This window comes from Bos taurus, chromosome 12 (genome assembly GCF_002263795.3).
Source record: "Bos taurus isolate L1 Dominette 01449 registration number 42190680 breed Hereford chromosome 12, ARS-UCD2.0, whole genome shotgun sequence".
NCBI lineage: Eukaryota > Metazoa > Chordata > Mammalia > Artiodactyla > Bovidae > Bos > Bos taurus.
Window position 1 is genome coordinate 42055178 of NC_037339.1, and position 16403 is coordinate 42071580.

The following is a 16403-nucleotide window of genomic DNA, read 5'->3' on the forward strand; positions in this document are numbered from 1 at the left end:
AAGAAAAAAAAAAAAAATGTGGCAAATTAAAAGTGCTGGTTTTCCAAAAAACTTAAACAATGATCACAAATTTCACTAATTGACTTTGAAGTGAAGACATCTGCTATTCTTTTGCACTGACCTTTCCAAGAAAAAAAATATCAAAAATAAATACAACAGCAATAATAAAAATAAACCAGGCTAAAATACATATCTATGAATAAAAAAAGACATTTAATGCCATCTTCGATTTCTTTGTTCATTCTTATGAGCTGGAAGATAGAAACAAGTAAAACAGCCTTGAGGCTCACGTTTTGGGGTAGAATAGCCATCCCATTAGCCCTGGATGACTTACTCTGGACTGTTATGTGGAAAAGAAATGAGCTTTTACTTTATTGGAAGGCCATTGTAGCCCGGGTTCTTTTTATTACAACAGCATAGCCCATACCAATGGTCGTTTGGTGTTGCTATGGCAACCCACTCCAGTATTCTTGCCTGGGATTTAACGTTTAATATTTGTTCAGTACCCTCTACCAATAGCAGCAGGTGTGGGCTGTAAAGTCTATAAATCCCCAGGAAAGCCTACTTTCTAACATCCTCCTTAGATATTATCATATAGGATAAGACTATAAACTATAAGATGTGCAAAGGAATTATTACAAAACAGCCACAGAGGCAGTTCAAAGGGTTATCAGAGAACAACTCTCCTCCAGTCAATTCCATCATGAGATCTAGTTAGAGGAGGGCATCATTCCAGGAACCCAGGCTTCAGAAGCGCCACGTGTCTCATGATACATCCACCAAAAAGGTAAAAAACAATGCATCAGTCTCAGTTCTGTTGTTCAGCCGTGTCCGATTCTTTGTGACCCCATGAACAGCAGCAAACCAGGCCTCCCTGTCCATCATCAAATATAGGAGTTTACTCAAACTCATGTTCACTGAGTCAGTAATGCCATCCAACTATATCATCCCATGTCATCCCCTTTTCCTCCTGCCTTCAATCTTTCCCAGCATCAGGGTCTTTTCAAATGAGTCAGCTCTTCACATCAGGTGGCCAAAGTACTGGAGTTTCAGCTTCAACATCAGCCCTTCCAATGAACACCCAGGACTGATCTCCCTTAGGATGGACTGGTTGGATCTCCTTGTAGTCCAAGGGACTCTCAAGAGATTTTTCCAACACAGTTCAAAAGCATCAGTTCTTTGGTACTCAGGTTTCTTTATAATCCAATTCTCACATCCATGCATAACTACTGGAAAAACAGCCTTGACTAGAAGGACCTTTTTGGCAAAGTAATGTCTCTGCTTTTGAATATGCTGTCTAGGTTGGTCATAACTTTCCTTCCAAGGAGTAAGTGTATTTTAATTTCATGGCTACATCATCATCTGTAGTGATTTTGGAGCCCCCAAAAATTAAGTCAGCCACTGTTTCCCCATCTATTTGCAATGAAGTGATGGGATCAGTTGCCATGATCTTAGTTTTCTGAATGTTGAGCTTTAAGCCAACTTTTTCACTCTTCTCTTTCACTTTCATCAAGAGGCTCTTTAGTTCTTCACTTTCTGCCCTAAGAGTGGTGTCATCTGCATATCTGAGGTTATTGATCTATCTCCCAGCAATCTTGATTCCAGCTTGCGCTTTTTCCAGCCCAGCGTTTCTCATGATGTACTCTGCATATAAGTTAAATAAGCAGGGGGACAATATACAGCCTTGATGTACTCTTTTTCCTATTTGGAACCAGTCTGTTGTTCCATGTCCAGTTCTAACTTTTGCTTCCTAACCTGCATACAGGTTTCTCAAGAGGCTTGTTGGGTGTTCTGGTATTTCCACCTCTTCCAGATTTTCCAGTTTATTGTGATCCACACAGTCAAAGGCTTTGGCATAGTCAATAAAGCAGAAATAGATATTTTCCTGGAACTCTCTGGCTTTTCCAATGATCCAGAAGATATTGGCAATTTGATCTCTAGTTCCTCTGCCTTTTCTAAAACCAGCTTGAACATCTGGAAGTTCATGGTTTACATATTGCTGAAGCCTGGCTTGGAGAATTTTGAACATTACTTTACTAGCATGTGAGATGAGTGCAATTGTGTGGTAGTTTGAGCATTTTTTGGCATTGCCTTTCTTAGGGATTGGAATGAAAACTGATCTTTCCCAGTCCTGTGGCCACTGCTGAGTTTTCCAAGTTTGCTGACCTATTGAGTGCAGCATTTTCACAGCATCATCTTTTAGGATTTTAAATAGCTCAACTGGAATTTCATCACCTCCACTAGCTTTGTTCATAGCAATGCTTCCTAAGACCCAGTGAATTCACATTCCAGGATGTCTGGCTCTAGATGAGTGATCACACCATTGTGATTAACTGTGTCATAAAGATCTGTTTTGTACAGTTCTATGCATTCTTGCCACCTCTTCTTAATACCTTCTGCTTCTGTTATGTCCATACCATTTCTATCCTTTGTTGAGCCCATCTTTCAATGAAATGTTCTCTTGGTATCTCTAATTTTCTTGAAGAGATCTCTCGCCTTCCCCATTCTATTGTTTCCTCTATTTCTTTCCATTTATCTCTGAGGAAGCTTTTCTTATCTCTCCTTGCCATTCTTTGGAAGTCTGCATTCAAATGGGTATATCTTTCCTTTTCTCCTTTGGTTTTTGCTTCTCTTCTTTTCTCAGCTATTTGTAAAGCCTCTTCAGACAGCCATTTTGCTTTTTTGCATTTCTTTTTCTTTAGGATTATCTTAATGCCTATCTCCTTTACAATGTCACGAACTTTCGTCCATAATTGATCAGGCACTCCGTCTATCAGATCTCGTCCCTTAAATCTATTTCTCACTCCACTGTATAATCATTAGGGATTTGCTTTAGGTCATACCTATAAAAGGTGACACGACTGAGCAACTGAACTGGACTCGACTGAATGATCTAATCGTTTCCCCCACTTTCTTAAATTGAAGTCTGAATTTGTCAATTTGTAAATTAGGAGTTCATTATCTGAGCCACAGTCAGCTCCTGGTCTTGTTTTTGCTGACTGTATAGAGCTTCTGCATCTTTGGTTGCAAAGAATTTAATTAATCTGACTTCAGTGTTGGCCATCTGGTAATGTTCGTGTGTCGAGTCTTCTCTTGTGTTATTGTAAGAGGATGTTTGCTATGACTAGTTCATTCTCTTGGCAGAACTTTATCAGCCTTTTGCCTGTTTCGTTCTGTTCTCCAAGACCAAATTTTCCTGTTACTCCAAGTGTTTCTTGGCTTCCTACTTTTGCATTCCAGTCCCCTATAATGAAATGGACATATTTTTGTGGTGTTAACTCTAGAAGGTCTTGTAAGTCTTCCTAGAATCTTTCAACTTCAGCTTCTTCAGTGTTAATTGTTGGGCATCGATTTTGATTTCTGTGATATTGAATGGTTTGCCTTAGAAACGAACAGAGATCATTCTGTCATTTTGGCTATATATGTACCCAAACAATTTAATTTTTTGTGCATTTTGTTCTTATTAGAGGACATTGGTTCTGTGGAAAGTGAAGATGTGGAGACTAGAAACACACCACGGTTATTTCCGTATCTTTCCAAATAGCAAGAATTCATGAGTCTTCCATAACAATTTCTGGATAGTGATTATAAATTTCTTGTTTCTTTTTATATCCCTCTACATGTTCACGTGGGTTTCCCTGGTGGCTCCGGTGGTAAAGAATCCACCTGCAGTGTGGGAGACCTGGTTTTGATCCTTGGGTTGAGAAGCTGCCTTGGAGTAGGAAATGGCAACCCACTCCTGTATTCTTGCCTGGATAATCCCCATGGACTGAGGAGCCTGGCGGGCTGCAGTCCACAGGGTCACAAAGAATCGGACAAGACTAAATGGCTAAGCACTGTGCACATGTTCAAGAAATTGCTCGCAAACTACTGCAGTATTCTCAACAGGTTCACAAGGCACCTATGGTACATTTTGAAATATTAAACAATTTATATTATTTTAATTTAAATATACATAATAAGCATTATGGAGAAGGCAATGGCAACCCACTCCAGTACTCTTGCCTGGAAAATCCCATGGACAGAGGAGCCTCGTAGGTTGCAGTCCCTGGGGTCGCTGCAAGTCGGACACGACTGAGCAGCTTCACTTTCACTTTTCACTTTCATGCATTGGAGAAGGAAATAGCAACCCACTCCAGTGTTCTTGCCTGGAGAATCCCAGAGATGGGGGAGCCTGGTGGGCTGCCATCTATGGGGTCGCACAGAGTCAGACACGACTGAAGCGACTCAGCAGCAGCAGCAGCAGCAGCAGCATCAATAAGCATTATGCCTATAAAGTATAATACTATACTTTTTGAAACTTTACAGATAATAAAAACCTAGAGTACGTTGCTTTGCATTGAAATGAGGAAACATATTTTCAAGTATACTGGAAGCAATGACATTGTTTGGAATAAATCAAAGAACAAATATTATAGTTTCTGAATCTGACCCAAGTAGAATACCTTGCTGATATTTTTATCACTTTTTGCATTAAAGTCTTTCAAGAACAAATCCTAAGAATGTCAACTAAACATTATTAAAATAATTAGATTTAATTTAGACTATTTGAAACTTTATATTACATACAAGAGAAGATATATTCAAAATAACAAAGCATTCTTCTATAAAGAGGAAACTGTAGCCATTGACATAAAATTAATTTTCAATCATATCTTTATAGTTATTTAATACAAACTGTTGATTATTATGTATATTGCTAGAAAAGCTTACAAAAATAGGTCTATCATTGGTGATTTCACTTTAAAACACTCTTTAAAAATTAAGAAAAGTGATTTAAGTAAATTGAAAGTGGGTAAAAAATATACAGCTAAAGTGACTACTCAAAATAATATAAGAAACATAGAGCAAGGATGTAAAAATGCACAAATGGAATAATTCATAAACAAGGAAACTTCAAATTAAATGTTATGAAGATTATTTGTAAGGTTACTATGTTTTGCCATGTAGTCTAAATTGAAAAGAGTATTAAATTAAGCAATTCCCTACTACTCTCATTTTTATAATAATATACCAGTAGTGAACATTTTAAAGCAGAAAGAATACAGGAAATATTCTTTGGCTCTAGATGCTCATTTAAGAATGATTTAAAAAGTCAGGATATAATGAATAGTAACTTATATGTTGGGCTTCCTAGGTGGTGCTAGTGGTTAAGAACCAATCTGCCAATGCAGGAGAAATAAGACCTGGTTCAATCTCTGGATTGGGAAGATCCCCTGGAGAAGGAAATGGTAACCCATTCCAGTATTCTTGCCTGGAAAATCCCATTGATGGAGGAGCCTGGCAGGCTACAGTCTGAAGTGACTTAGCATAAACACATACAATTTATATGTTAGACTCAAAATATTGTTGTAAAATTTTCTGCAATTATGAGACAACATGTAAATATCACATAGAAAATTCATGGTTGATTTCTGAATCTAAATATTGCTCTACCATGTGTATTAGTAATACCAGTTGCTACTGACTCAGAAGAGAGAATTTTCCCAAAATGCACTGAAGCAAAAACTGTAAAATATAATGATTTAAAAATAGCTGTCTCACAAGACATATTGCTAACAGAATACCATTTATGATATATGGTAGTTCATTCAAAAAAGGATGGCTGGTTAACAGAACACTGACATAAGCAGTAATATTTACATTTTGTAGTTTTAAGATATTTAGTTGACATTAAATATTTCAAAGACTATAGATTTGTGTTAAAATTATATTGTTGTTGTTGTAAGGAACATTTCTTTTTTCCAAATTAAGACCACAGAACACAATTTGATAGTTGTCACTATATATATAGGGAAGGACTTTGAAGGCCAGTGGGATTTGATTACAGAACTTCCACAGGACTGGGGAAACAGACTCTTAGAAGGCACAAACAAAACCTTGTGAGCACCAGGATCCAGAAGAAACGAGCAGTGATGCCACAAGAGACTGAGCCAGACTTGCCTTGAGTGTCCAGGAGTGTCCAGCAGAGGCGTGGATCAATAGTGGCCTGCTACAGGGTCAGGGGCACTGAATACAATAGTCCTGGGAGCCATGGGACATATTGGCATGAATCCTTTGAAGGAGGTTGCCATTACCACCATTACCTCTACCATAGTCTAGCCTCAGTTCAAACTACAGGGAGGGAACACAAACCCACTCATCGACAGAAAATTGTATTAAAGATTTACTGAGGATGGCCCTTCCCATTAGAGCAAGACCCAGTTTCACCCATAGCCAGTACTTCCCATTAGGAAGCTTCAAAAAGCCTCTTATCCTTATGAGTCAGAGGGCAGACAGAATGAAATCCACAATCAGAAAAAACTAATCAAACCAATTACATGGATCACAGCCTTGTCTAACTCAATGAAATAATGAGCCATACCTTATAAGGCCACCCAGACAGATGGGTCATGGTGGAGAGTTCTGAGAAAATGTGGTCTACTGGAGATGGGAATGGCAAACCATTTGCCAGTGAGAACCCTATAAACAGTATGAAAAGGCAAAAATATATGACACAGAAAGACGAACTCCCCAGGTCCATAGATGCCCAATATGCTGCTGGAGAAGAGTGGAGAAATAGCTTAGGAAAGAAAGAAGAGGCTGAGCCAAAGCAAAAACAACACCCAGTTGTGTATGGGACTGGTGATGGAAGTAAAGTTCAATACTATGAAGAGCAATATTGCATAGGAACCTGCATGAATATAAGGTCCATTAATCAAGGTAAATTTGAAGTGGTCAAACAGGAGACAGCAAGAGTGAACATCAACACTTTAGGAATTAATGAGCTAAAATGGACTAAAATAGATGAACTTAATTCAGATAATCATTACATCTACTTAAAATAAATCCCTTAAAATAAACGGGCAAGAATCCCTTAAAATAAATGGAGTAGCTGTCATAGCCAACAAAGAGTCTGAAATACAGTACTTGGGTACAATCTCAAAAATTACAGAATGATTTCTGTTCATTCCAAGGCAAACCATTCAATAACACAGTAATCCAAGTCAATGCCCCAACCAATAATGCTGAAGAATCTGAAATTGAGTGGTTCTATGAAGACATACAAGATCTTCTAGAACTAACACCAAAAAAAGATGCCATTTTAATTGTAGGTTACTTGAATGCAAAAGTAGAAAGCCAAGATATACCCGGAGTAACAGGCAAGTGTGGCCTTGGAGTACAAAATGAAGCAGGGCAAAGGATAACAGTTTTGCCAAGAGAATGCACTGATCATAGCAAACACCCTCTTCCAAAAACACAAGAAATGACCTTTGCACATGGACATCACCAGATGGTCAATACTGAAATCAGATTGATTATGTTCTTTGCAGCCAAATATGGAGAAGTTCTAGGGTCAGCAAAAACAGGACTGGAAGCTGACTGGAGCTCAGCTCAAATAGGCCAGCAAATCTGGAAAACTCAGCAGTGGCCACAGGACTGGAAAGTGTCAGATTGCATTCCAATCCCAAAGAAAGTCAGTGCCAAAGAATGTTCAAATTACTGCACAATTGCACTCATCTCACACACTAGCAAAATAATGCTCAAAAGTCTCCAAACTAGGCTTCAACTGTTCATGAACCAACAACTTCCATCTGTTTAAGCTGGATTTAGAAAAGGCAGAGGAACTAGAGATCAAATTGCCAACATCCATTGGATCATAGAAAAAGCAAGAGAATTCCAGAAAACATCTACATCTGCTTCATTGACTATGCTAGACCCATTGACTCTGGTTCGCAACAAACTGTGAAAAATTCTACAAGAGATAAGAATACAAGATCACCTTATCTGCCTCCTGAGAAATCTGTATGCACGTTTAGAAGAAACAGTTAGAACTGGATATAGAACAATGGACTGTTTTCCAAATTGGGAAAGGAGTACATAAAGGCTATATATTGTCAACCTCCTTATTTAATTTATATGCAGATTATATCATGTGATGCAACCCTGGATGAAACACCAGCTAGAATCAAGATTGCCAGGAGAAATATCAGTAACTTCAGATATGCAAATGACACCACTCTTAAGGCAGAAAGGAAAGAAGAACTAAAGAGCCTATTGATGAAATCAAAGAGGAGAGTGAAAAAGCTGGCTTAAAAGTCAACTTTCAAAAAACTAAGATCATGGCATCTGGTCCCATCACTTCATGGTAAATATATGGAGAAACAATGGAAACAGTGACAGAGTTTATTTTCTTGGGCTCCAAAATCACTGCAGATGTTGACTGCAACCATGAAATTAAAAGATGCTTGCTCCTTGGAAGAAAAGTTATGGCCAACGTAGACAGCATATTAAGAAGCAGAAACAGTACTTTGTCAACCAAGGTCTGTCTAGTCAAAGCTATGGTTTTTCCAGTAGTCATGCATGGATATGAGAGCTGGACTATAAAGAAAGCTGAGCGTTAAAGAATTAATGCTTTTGAACTGGGGTGTTGGAGAAAACTCTTGAGAATCCCTTAGACAGCAAGGAGATCAAAGGACTCAATCCTAAAGGAAATCTGTCCTGAATATTCATTGGAAGGACTGATGCTGAGGCTGAAGCTCCGGTACTTTGGCCACCTGATGTGAAGAACGACTCATTGGAAAAGACCCTGATTCTGGGAAATGTTGAAGGCAGGAGGCAAAGGTACGACAGAGGATGAGATGTTTGGATGGCATCACTGACTCAATGGACATGAATTTGAGTAAGCTTCGGGAGTTGGTTATGGATGAGGAAGCATGTTGTATTACAGTCTATGGGGTCAGTAAGAGTTGAACTTGACTGAATGGTTCAATATATGTATATTTATATATAAAAATTAAAGAAATTGGATATATTTTTGTGGTACTCTTGTCCTAATCCCACACATTTTTAAAGGTAAGCGTATGTCATTTCAGGTAGTATTCAATATTGCTGACCAGAAATGTTTTACAACAGTTGTAGATGACTGACTGCTGTATTTTCTAAATATTTTTCCAGTTTTTAAATGAAATCATTTATTGTGACTATCCTGTCTGTATGTCTTTTTGAATATTGAGTTTGAAAAAGTGCAAGATGATTTATTAGCTTATAGCTTGCTAGCGTTTCAAGAAGCCACACCCATATGTCAGGGTGAGGACTAGTCTTTGTGCCAATACCCCAGACTTCCAATTGAATGCAGTAACTTGATAATACTTGAATTATCCTTATGAAAGGAATAAATGTGTCCAAGATCTAGGAGATGTGTAATATTGTGGAAACTTTTAAAAGCCTCCAGTATCCATATTCCAGTTTCTTCTTTTAGCTTAGAATCCTTCATCTTTTCTCATAAGTGGCCAGCTATAGTCTCATTGTATCAGACCACTGGCTACATATGAGCAGGGGTTAGTAAGTGAACACTACAGCCTTCTTTAAGATTATGTTCTACATCCTAGACACTCACTTCCTTCCTTTGCTCCTTTAGATGGTACTTGGATCATTTGCTGAGATACAGTGATATCTAGAGAAACTGCAAAATCCTTATGGTACAAATGACAGAGCTGTTCTACCAATCCTGACTGCTTTTCTCTACATCAAGAGCAGAGAAGCTACAGACTTCTTTATAAAAACAGTGTTATTGGAACATGGTAAGGCTCATTAATTCATTTACTATCTACTGTTACTTTTAAGCTACAACAATAGAGTTGAGGGGCAACAAAACAGACCATGTCCTTTACTGCAAACTTTGTTGGATTATGAATTAGATTGTTAAATTAAAAGAAATTCATTATGCAAACCATTCTATACTAAATATCTTTCTCTAATAGATTAGCTTTACCCAAATTAAAACAATTACTATAACTGAAAAAAACTTTCTTAACTGATAGTTTCTAAGGGATCAATTTTCCCCCAAAAATGAAAAGAAATGAAAGATAATTAAATTCAAGTTACAAAAAAAAAAAAAAAAAAAAGTCTATGAAGGCTAAAAGACTTAGCTTTTCAGTTGCAAAGTTGCGTCTGACTCTGTGCAACCCCATGGACTTGCAGCACGTCAGGCTTCCCTGTTCATTCCCATTTCCCGGAGCTTGCTCAAACTCATGTACCATGAGTCAGTGATGCCATCCACCCATCTCATTCTCTGTTGTCCCCTTCTCCTCCTGTCTTCAACCTTACACAACACCAGGGTCATTTTTAATGAGTGGGCTCTTCACATTAGGTGGCCAAAGTATTTGAGCTTCAGCATCAGTCCATCCAGTGAATATTCAGGACTAGTTTTCTTTAGGATTCATTTGTTAGATCTCCTTGCAGTCCATAGACTTTCAAGAGTCTTCTCTAACACCACAGTTCAGAACCATCAATCTTCAGCACCTAGCCTTCTTTATGGTCCAACTCTCACATCCATACATGACAATGGGAAAAAACATAGCTTTGACTATATGGACTTTTGTTGGCAAATGATGTCTGCTTTTTAATATGCTGTCTAGGTTGGCCATAACTTTTCTTCCAAGGAGCAAGTGTCTTTTAATTTCATGGCTGCAGTCACCATCTGCATCTTAAGAAAATAAAGTCTGTCACTGTTTCTATTGTTTTTCTATCTATTTGCCATGAAGTGGTGGGACCGGACGCCATGATCTTTGTTTTTTGAATGTTGAGTTTTAAGCCAGTTTTTCACTCTCCTCTTTCACTTTCATGAAGAGACTCTTTAGTTCCTCTTTGCTTTCTGCCATAAGGGTGGTATCATCTGCATATCTGAGGTTATTGATATTTCTTCTGGTAATCTTGACTTCAACTTGTGTTTCATCTAGCCTGGAATTTCACATGATGTACTCTGCATATATATTAAATAAGCAGGGTAACAGTATACAGCTTTGACATACTCCTTTCCAAATTTGTAACCAGTCTGCCGTTCCATGTCAGGTTCTCACTGTTACTTCTTGACTTCACGCAGGTTTCATAGGTAAGGTAGTCTGATGTTCACATTTCTTGAAGAATTTTTCATATTTTGTCATGATCCACACAGTCAATGCTTTTAGCATAGTCAATGAAGCAGAAGTAGATGCTTTTCGGGAATTATCTTGCTTTTTATAAAATCCACTAGATGTTGACAATTTGATTTGTGGTTCCTCTGCCTTTTCTAAATCCAGCTTGAATGTCTGGGGGTTCTTGTTTTACTTCTCGTTGAAGCCTAGCTTGAAGGATTTTAAATATCACCTTGATAGCATGTGAGATGAATGCAACTGTGCAGTAATTTAAACATTCTTCAACATTACCGTTCTTTGGAATTGGAATGAAAACTGACTTTTTCCAGTCTTGTGGCTACTGCTGAGGTTTCCAAATTTGCTGGCATAATGTGTGTGGCACTTTAACAACATCATCTTTTTAAGCTTTGAACTAGCTTAGCTGGAATTCCATCACCTGCACTAGCTTTGTTCATAGTGATGCTTCCTAAGGTCCACTTGAAGACTGGATGTCATGAAAACTACTGATTGTTAAATGTCAATAAATGCCAGAAAATGACATTATTTAAAAGTGTTTTAATGCTGGATACTAGCACTGTGAGAAAATTTTCTTTATTTGTTTGCCCAATTAAAATAAAGTGAAAATCTTTTGAATCCAAGCTTTGAAATACTCCAAGAATGTAATATCTAGTATTACATTGTAATACTAGAATGTAATTGTCTAGTATAGAAATTAGTTCAAAGCAGAAAAATTAAAGACAATAGTAGCAAAAAAAGTGCATTGGTAAACAGTGTATTAGAGTTCCTTGAAATATGCTGCTCTTATATTTAAAGAGGAATACTATAAACTATTTCCAGAAATGGAGCTTACTATAGAGTAGGATTTCAGTGAATTTCTGCTTGTGGTTTAGGTGGGTTGTAAGACAGAAAGGCTATCTCTCACTAATAGTTTTATTATATACAAAATTATAGTTTCTATTATGTGACTTAGGTGATTTAAAAGTCTTATTGGATGCTGAATTCTACAATTCCAATCCAATTACAACTATTTCTGTGAAGTCAATATACTGTTAATTGAATCATAAATGCTAACACCATTGATTTCAGGGGAAAAAAATTAAATTCTTTCTAGAAACAATTGTTTGTCAAAGCAATTGTGATCTCTTAAAGGTTTATGCCTCTTTCAATGCCTGTTTTCTTCAGATGGAAATTATCTTGAAGAATTTTAGGTTTATTTATTTCTCAAAATATCAGAGCAGCAGTACACTGGTTGTAGTAGTGTAGCAGCCACTGTGATACTGGCTTCATAGCCTACACTGGAAGCTAGAGCGAGTGGGATGGGAGATTTAGACAGCATGAGAGTGAGGAGTGTGTCTATGGAAGAGCAGAACTATGGATGATGGAGCCATGAAAGATATTCATCCTGCTGGTGAAGCTCATTCAGATGAGTGTGTCACTGCTGGAAACTGACCAGACTCACAGAATTTAATTCAAAGGAAGAAGATCATAATTCAAGGGAACTGATCTTTGATTCAGTTCTAAGGTGGAAAGTAGGAAAATAACATGTTTCAGGTAGCTTCACAAATTACCGCAGAATGAGTCAGGGGGCTTTTAAACAACAGAAAATTGTTTCTCCCAGTTTTAGAGGCTGGAAGTCTGAAATCAGGGTAGCTGTGTGGTCAAGAGAGAATCTCCTTTTAGATCACAGACTTCTCGCTGTGTCCTCACCTGGCTAAAGGCAAGGAGTCCTTGTGGAATCTCTTATATGTGCTGTGTGAGCTCAGTCACATCCAACTCTTTGCAGCCCCATGGACTATAGACCATCAGGTCCTTTGTTCATGGAATTTTCCAGGCAAGAATGCTGGAGTGGGTGTCATTTCCTTCTCCAGGGGATCCTCCCAACCCAGGGATTGAACCCACAACTTTGATTTCTCTTGTAGTGGCAAGCAGATTTTTTACTAATGCACCACCTGGGAAACCCACAGAGTCTCTTATATTAAAGCACTAACCCCACTCATAAGGGCTCCACTTTAAGAGCTAATCACTACTCTACAGCACCCCCCCCCAATACCATCACATAGGATATCATAATTTCAACTTATGAATTTGGGGGAAACACAAACATTCAGACCATAGCAGAATGCCAATTCAAAGATGAAGTGACTGAGAAGAAATGAGTATTACCCATGAACCCTGCACATACAATTAAAAATGCACACATGGACAGCAATGTTTCTCAGAAGTCATGATGACTTTCCAGTACTGAAGGTCTACAAGATGCCTGTGCTACTTGCTCCATTGCAGATAGATGGTATCATTCCAAAAGACACAGAACTCTCTCAGAACAATCCAGCCAAAAAGCAGCCAATTGGAATCCTAAAGACATTAGTTGCATATACTTTAAAGAGATTCAGAGAGACTGGGCTAAATTTGATTGAATAAAGCAGACAGTCATAGAAGTTCCTGCCTTCTAGAAAATGAAATCCATCCTAGACTAATGCAAGCAACAGTCATTCAAAGCTCAAGTATGTTCTAGTAGAGATGTTGTATCTTCTTGTTCTCAGAAACTGTCTTTGGATTTAGATTTAATTGATATTGGAATAAATGACAGGTTTGACTAGTTATCTTGACAAATATAGTACGGCTCACATTAAATAGTCATTTGACTCTCACCAGTAAAAAATCTACTGTAGGTCTCTCACTGTGTCTACAGCTGGTGCCATCCACACCCCTCCACCTTTACCCTCCACCAACCCCACCCATTACACATCTTCCTCCATTCATAAATTCTTACTCCAATTCCCCCAGCTCTTCAGATTGCCAGGAGACACAAAACCTACTTGTTTTAGTCAAAATGGTGTCATCTATGAGAACCAGCGAGGTATGCTTGTAGGACTTCTCTGGAAAATGTAACTCTGGGTTATGTTCTAATAAAGTTGTCCAATGTCTTTATAAAAAAATCATTCAATATCTCACATACATTCTAAAATTAAATCTAAAAATAAGAAAAAGGACCAACTAAAATAACATGATTTTTAAACTATTGAAGAAAAGAGGACGACATTAAAAAAAAAAAAAAGGAGGGGGTTATCAAGCTAAGTGACTAGGATCTGAATTTCAAAGAAGGAATTAAAGAGAGTTTCTGGGATCTTCATCCAAAATTGAGCTTCCGGAGTACTGATGGAATATATCACTATCATTTCCCATGAGCTATGTCAGGATTACAATGAAGACTTCAATGCTTATTTTGATGAGGGTAGGACCTTGAAAGCCAGGACAGAGACTGTAGCTAGAATATTTATTAAACTGGGTGCACAAGGGAAGCATCTTTCTCAAGTTCAAAATAATATCAAAATGTTCATGAAGAAATCTTACAAACTAACAAAAAGAACAAGCATTCTAGTCACAATTATGGTAGAGAAAACCACAACTATCTTCTATAACAAGGTGGTTCACATTGAAAGAAAAATAGATTAATTTCACCAATGGCAAGCAGTGTCATGGCAAGAGAACTGTTCTAGTCCCAGAGGAGGTGATTATGTTTAAGCTTATTTAATATTTTAGCAAAGCAAGCCATCAAAATTCATGTCTTTCAGAATATTATTTTACAAATATGTTGACAGAAGTATCCTTTTATGTTTAAACAACTTTTGAAACCAAAATATCAGCTGATTCTTCTTTTATTGTTGACACAAAGAAAATCACAGAAATCATCTATGCAAAATAACTAAAATAAGATACACTGAGAAAAACACTTTAGAGATTACTCAAAATGTATTCTACTAAGGAAATAGTTCAACTGAGAATAGTGCAGGCACATTCATGAAACATAAATTCTTCACTAACAAGATTGTATAGTAACTTAGATCAGGTTGGAGTGCATCAATAGAAATATACAAGCACAAAAATTCTCATATTTTCACATTTAGACTGAATCATAATAAGATTGACAATATCCTGGCCAAGGTACAATAGTAACTAATACTGGAATCAGTTGTTAATGCCTAGCCTAACAATGATCTATTGAATTAATTTCTACTATCAGAACATTTGCAAGAAAATATTTTTATCCATTTTCTTGAAACATGATTTTCCTGCCTGGTCTAAATTATCTCACCACTAATGTGTATTTTTTAGTGAGATCTAGTTTCCCTTGGTTGAAATTGCCCTCATTTCCGAGGTTCTTCAAAGCCTGTTTTATTCTGCCAAAACACCTAGAACTCTTTATTTAACTTTAGCTTCTCCTCAAGACACTATGCTCACTGAACATTGTGCTTCTTACATGTGCTAATTTGTACTAAAAGTTTAGTGATAAGTGATAAGTTACAGGGAAATGTTTTTATGGAATGTATGAAGGAAAGTCATAATACTTTGCAGTTTACAATATTAATATTTTCAATAGTATAAAATTATGAATATACTTGTATATGCTATGTAAAATGATATTTAGCTACATATTTTTGTATATAACTATATTGATCACGATCAACTGTGGAAAATTCTGAAAGAGATGGGAATACCAGACCACCTGACCTGCCTCTTGAGAAACCTATATGCAAGCCAGGAAGCAACAGAACGGGACATGGAACAACAGACTGGTTCCAAATAGGAAAGGAGTATGTCAAGGCTGTATATTGTCACCATGTTTATTTAACTTATATGCAGAGTACATCATGAGAAACGCTAGGCTGGAAGAAGCACAAGCTGAAATTAAGATTGCCGGGAGAAATATCAATAACCTCAGATATGCAGATGACACCACCCTTATGGCAGAAAGTGAAGAGGAACTAAAAAGCCTCTTGATGAAAGTTAAAGAAGAGAGTGAAAAAGTTGGCTTAAAGCTTAACATTCAGAAAACTAAGATCATGGCATCTGGTCCCATCACTTCATGGGACATAGGTGGGGAAACAGTAGAAGCAGCGTCAGACTTTATTTTTTTGGGGGCTCCAAAATCACTGTAAATGGTGATTGCAGCCATGGAATTAAAAGACGCTTACTCCTTGGAAGGAAAGTTATGACCAACTAGATAACATATTAAAAAGCAGAAACATTACTTTGCCAACAAAGGTCCATCTAGTCAAAGCTATGGTTTTTCCAGTAGTCATGTATGGATGTGAGAGTTGGACTGTGAAGAAAGCTGAGTGCTGAAGAACTGATGCTTTTGAACTGTGGTGTTGGAGAAGACTCTTGAGAGTCCCTTGGAATACAAGGAGATCCAACCAGTCCATTCTAAAGGAGATCAGTCCTGGGTGTTCTTTGGAAGGACTGATGCTGAAGCTGAAACTCCAATACTTACCTCATGCGAAGAGTTGGCTCATTAGAAAAGACTCTGATGCTTGGAGGGATTGGGAGCAGGAGGAAAAGGAGATGACAGAGGATGAGATAGCTGGATGACACCACCAACTGGATGGACATGAGTTTGGGTGACCTCTGGGAGTTGGTGATGGACAGGCGGGCCTGGCATGCTGCGATTCATTGGGTCACAGAGATTCAGACACGACTGAGCGACTGAACTGAACTGATATTTAT

General features: G+C 37.6%; 1 long non-coding RNA gene across 1 annotated transcript in view; it reads left to right on the forward strand.

The window, feature by feature from the left end:
• Positions 1 to 293: 293 nt before the first annotated feature.
• The window catches only part of LOC132346715 (uncharacterized), a 44842-nt gene continuing 28732 nt past the window's right edge, over positions 294 to 16403 (forward strand). The window contains exons 1-2 of the long non-coding RNA XR_009496628.1: positions 294 to 787; positions 9401 to 9563. This is a non-coding gene — a long non-coding RNA (uncharacterized lncRNA). The remainder of the gene's footprint in view (positions 788 to 9400; positions 9564 to 16403) is intronic.